Source organism: Nematolebias whitei, chromosome 9 (assembly GCF_014905685.2).
Source record: "Nematolebias whitei isolate Nwh7 chromosome 9, NemWhi1, whole genome shotgun sequence".
Classification (NCBI taxonomy): Eukaryota; Metazoa; Chordata; class Actinopteri; order Cyprinodontiformes; family Rivulidae; genus Nematolebias; species Nematolebias whitei.
The window spans coordinates 13,341,308-13,347,119 of record NC_056506.1 but is presented as its reverse complement, the minus strand read 5'-3'; positions in this window follow the sequence as shown (position 1 = coordinate 13,347,119).

The window sequence follows — 5,812 nt, the reverse complement described above, 5'->3', positions numbered from 1 at the left end:
GTTAAAAATCTTGGTGTTATTTTTGATTAGGACATGTCTTTTTAGCCACAATAAAAAATGTTACTAGAATCGCCTTCTTCCACCTGCGTATTATCGCTAAAATTAGAAACATCTTATCTAAAAATTATGTAAAAAAAACTGGTTCATGCATTTTCACGTCTAGACTGGACTATTGCAATGGTTTGTTATCTGGGTGTCCAAATACTTCTTTAAAAGTCTTCAGTTGATCCAAAATGCTGCTGCCAGAGTCTTAACTGGAGTTAATAGGAGAGATATCTCTCCAGTTTTAGTTTCTCTCCATTGGCTCCCTGTCAAATTCAGAATTTAATTCAAAATCTTACTTCTAACCTACAAAGCTCTCAACAACCTAGTTCCATATTTTCCTAACAAGCACTTCACTCTCAGACTGCAGTCTTACTGGTGGTTCCTAGAGTTTCCAAAAGCAGAATGGGAGGCAGAGCTTTCAGTTATCAGGCTCCTCTCTTGTGGAACCAACTTCCAGTTTCTGTCCGTGAGGCTGACACATTGTCCAGTTTTAAGACTGGGATTAAGACTTTCCTTTTTGATAAATCCTATAAGTAGGGTTGGCTTGTTATGTTACTATATGCTTAGACTACAGGAGGACAAATTGACCTCATTTCCTTAAATGATTTACTAAAATGTAATTGTTTTTATTTGATACTATTTCTATCTTAACGTGATTTTTGATCTGCCATTGTGTATCTATTCCTCCTTCCTGTTCCTCTCAAACCCAGTCAGTCAAAGCAGATGGCCAATTGTCCTGAGCCTGGTTCTGCTAAAGGTTTCTTCCTCATGAGGGAGTTTTTCCAGTTCAATTCAATTTAATCCAGTTCAGTTCAGTTTATTTATATAGCGTCAAGTCACAACAGAAGTTGTCTCAGGGCACTGTACAAAAACATTTACATATATAAAAAAAGCCAATTAGTAAAGTTATCTATCTATCCACTGTTGCCTTCGTGCTTGCGCAAGATGAGAGTTCTGTGATGGGAGTTAAATTCAAAGCAGTCTGCTCCTCAGATAAATATTGTTTACTTATTTTTACATATGAATATTTCTGTTCAGTGTCCTGAGATGACTTCTGTTGTGACTTGGTGATATATAAATAAACTGAAATTAAATGAAATTAAATTAAAGTGAAGAAACCCAAGCCTCACACATGATTTGGTCTACACAATTCTATGATAATGCACTATCTGTGAGGCAAGTGTCAAAACTCTTTGTGTTTCGCCTGTCCCATTACAACCTGTCAAGTTTCCAGAGGGTGCATTTCAACACACCACTGTTGATATTGTTGGTCCATTTGAACCTGGAACTTATGACTGCTGGTTTCTCATGTCTCAGTCTGGGCATATGGGCACCAGTGACCTCTATGACCCAGAAAGGAAGAAGCAGGTAAAAGATAATGGATGGATGGATGGATGGATAGTCTGAAATAGCATTTACTCCTAAAACTACAACAAACACTGGCATTCCTAACTTTTGATTTTGCATGTGAAGGAAACCCTTGCACAATAACAACTGATAATGGACCTCAGTTTATATCTTCTGCATTTGATGATTTCATGTGTAAATATGAGTTTCTACCTCAAGTGAAAGAGTTCAAGTATCCCGAGGTTTTGTTTACGAATGAGGGAAGAATGGAGCGTGAGATCAACTAATGGATTGGTGCAGCTTCCATAGTATTATGGACTCTGTGCCGGTCTGTTGTGGTGAAGAGGGAGCTTAGCTGCAAGGTGAAGCTTTCTGTTTACCAGTCCGCCAACGTTCCTACACTCACCTATGGTCACAAGTTTGAGTAGTGACCAAAAGAATGAGATTGTGATTTGTGAATACAAGTGGCCAACATGAGTTTTCTTCTCAGGGTATTTGGACACTCACTTAGAGATAGAGTGAGGTGCTAAGGAGATACTTGGAGGAGATCTGCTCGTCTGCATTGAGGGGAGCCAGTTGACGTTGTTCGGGCATCTAGTAAGAATGACCATGGATGCCTCCCTAGGGAGGTTTTAAAGGCAAGCTCAACTGACAAGAGGCTTTGGGGATGACCCAGGACATGCTGGAGAGACCATGTCTCTCAGCTGGCTTGGGAACCCCGGGTTTAGAATCCTCCCAGAAAAGCTGGAGGTGACTGGGGAAAGAAATCTCTGGGCATCCCTGCTTAAACTGCAGCTCCCATGAACCCGAACAGCTGGACATACTGCCTCCCCCTAAGGACAATGGACAGTATGCCCAAGGTAAATAAGTCACTACTCCCCTCCAACTCATGACCCATCCATCACATCTCAATCTGTAGCTCTATTTGATCATTTTGAACCCATCACTCTATCTTCTCTAGAGCAGGTCAGGTGCAGCTTGAAACCTTCTGGTTCTCCCTTTGATGTGGTTCCCCCTCGACAAGTAAAGGAGGTTTTTCCTACTCTAGGTCCGTCCATTCTTGCTATTGTAAACAGCAGTTTATCCACTGGCATGGTGCCAAAAACCTTTAAACATGCTGCTGTCCAGCCTCTCGGTACCTCGGTAACGACCTCCTCTTCTACCTATGGCCACGACTCACAGATCACCCTTTTGGATTCAAAATAAGCCACACACAGGAGTGCAAAAATTAAGAACAGCTTTTATTAATAAGGCTGCTGGTAGCTGGAGTCAGGGTCCAATTGTAGTAACAGGTCTTTGCAGGCGAGTGGGGTGAGAGCCACCTGTCAGAGTTTAAAGAGATGAACTGGTGGGAAGGCAGCTGCAGAGGGAGGCCTTTAATGCTATGAACAGTGGGGCAATGCAAGTTTGTGGTCCAAAGGGCAAAGCAGGAGTCAAACACAGGCAGTCAGTGGTACAAGAATTAATCCAAAAGGGTGATCCGTGAGTCGTGGTCATAGGCAGAAGAGGAGGTGTTTACCGAGGTCAGATATGCAGACAAATCCGAGAGAGGTAGGCAAGGCGAGGAGTCCAAAAACAGACGAGGATGCAAGGCAAGGCAAGGATACAAAATACTATGATTGAAGGCTTCACTATCTGGGACCATGACTGGTGTAATCATTCTGCAAAGGACAAGTGAAAGTGGAACTCTTTAAATAAGGCAAAGAACAGGTGAAGTGAATCAGGGCTGATGAGCTGAAAGTGCAGAGGGGGGTGTGGCTAATGACAGAGAAGAAAAACAGCATGATGATGCAGAAACATGACATGATGGGGCTGTGAGTGTGAGACGGGGCTGATGGGGGCCCAGCGGGGGCCGCTGATCATGACAAAGAGTCACTAATCTGGGTGTGATAATGGACCCTTCCCTGAAACTTAACAATCATGTAAACATGATTGTTAAATCATGTTTCTTCCAACTGAGGCGGCTGTCTAAACTGAAGCCCATATTGTCCAAAAAGAACCTGGAGACAGTAATACATGCATTCATTACATCTAGACTTGATTACTGCAATTCGCTCCTGTTTGGTACCAGTCAGACCTCCATTGCACGACTACAACTGGTCCAGAATGCAGCAGCCCGATTTTTAACCAGTACAGGCAAAAGAGAGCACATTACACCTGTTTCGGCCTCACTGCACTGGCTACCAGTTCACCTTCTAATACAGTTCAAAATATTCCTGTATGTCTACAAATCACTGAACACTGAATCACTAAACTCCATCGTACACCCCGAGCAGCTGCAGAGCAGCTTCACAGACAAGGGGCGTTTACCTTCGGGACAAATTGAGGTCGCTGATTGGTCATTTGCTGACACGCCTATTGGATTGATTGACAGGTCGGGGAAAAAAAAGTGCTGGCAGCCTCAGCCACAGCGGTGTTCTGTGTTTATATTTGTTAATAAAAAGATCTAAAAAAATAAAAAAAAACAGAGAGTGCTAGATCTGCAGCCCACACATTAGACCAGCCCACCAGGAAATCTCCAGACCCTCCCGCAGCCATGCTGGACCAAAGTTCAATTCGCTCATGACAAATTCCTTCATTTCTCACCATTTCAGTCATGGCATCAATGGAGGAGGAAGAGATCATTGCCTCTTGGCAAAAAAAAAACAAAAAAAAAGAAAAGGCCAGATCAGGGATGAAGAAGGGGAATTTAATACATTGGTGTCGCATTCAAAACAGTCAGTCGCCGGGCAGTTTATTGTGCGACACCGCATACGCGTATGCGGTCGTAAAAATTGAGCTTTGCACGGACATGCCCTGGGGGGTACGCTCGTACCTCTGCGTACGTACGTGCTTACCTCTGCATATGGACGTACGCGGGAGTATACTGGGGGCTCGTGTTTTGAACCTGTATGCTCCACACTGGTTAGTCGTCATATTTATTATCTGCATCGTTTTTATGTCTATATTCTGATTTACCTCATTTTGTACATTGCTTTGTGTGTTGCCTGTTGTTCTGTCTGTACAGCGCTTTGGTTGGCCTTGTTGCTGTTTGAAGTGCTTTATAAATAAAATGGTACGGCATGGTACTAATGGAGCTATATGGTCAGCGTGATGACCACTTTTTACATGGGAAAAGAAAAAAAAAACATTAGAGCAATCCTTTTCAGTACAGCAGCAAACTGACGTGAGCTCTTTTATCCTGTGTGATGCAAAAAGAAGGAATGCAGTACAATTTTCACTTTGCTCCACTGAAACACAAAGGACCGATACAGCAGATGAACCCCTCACCTCAAAATGGACAACAAAATAAATTGTTCCACAAAGCGAAAAGCATGAACCAACATGGACTAAAGTCTATGTGATGAAATATGTTGCTTTACACATAGTTGTGAAAATATTCAAGAATGTGAGTAGAAGTGTTTTGTGTTTTATGAAGTCTTTATTAGCAATTAATATCATTTCTTCCAACTAAAACGGTAAGCGTAAATTTCAGACTCTTTATGTTGTGTTAATGAGTAAGATACAAGAAATTACTGTGTTCTGTAACTGTGTCTGCAGTTTCTGTAATAAAATGGTTTGAAGCAACATGAGAATGTTGCTGAAACAACTTATTGATTGGCCTGTCTGAACATTTTTATCCAAAAAGAACATCTCTTTTGTTTCTACAATTCATGTTTCCATAAACTAAGCTTTAAGACAATATGCATGTCATCTGATCACAGACCAAAGCTGCATGTAATCTAAAAACAATGACACTGAAAGGCTTTCCACTACCAAACATTTACTCATGCATTTAAGCCAGTGAGTGTGAAATGTTAATATTTGGGAGAGCTTTCTAAATAAGAGGATTACATTTCTATTTTCATTTCTGACACAGAAATTCTATTAGATCCTTGTTGTGGGTCTTTCATTGCCTCCTCTCCCGAAATTCATTGATCCTTCACACGTCCAGCCAGACGTTAGCTATTTGCTTTCTGCTGATCTGCTTATTTGGTCCGGGTCGATCTCAGATAAACTCGTCTCACACACTGACAGCACTTTGTCCCTTCATCATAATGCCATAAATATATAAAATATATAAACGTTATGTGACAATTTTTAACTCAGTTTAGCACTTCCTGAATAACTCACACGGAAAGCAGTAAAAGGACACGAGGATGACCCAATCTGTCAAACATGCACTTCAACTGTATAATTAATCTACTTTTAAATGCACAAAGACAAATCCTGCCAGCATGAACAGCCGTGTTTTGCATGCCAGCTTACTTGCAGTAGGACATGGTTAGAAAACATTACATTACATAGAGAGAGAGAGAAAATGGGTATTTTAGTTGAATGAAATTTAATTCCCGTAACAGCCAGATGTGATATGGTCCTCATCACCTCTAATAATTACTATAATTAGATTGAAAGCTGAGCAGAGCCATGGACCCCCCCC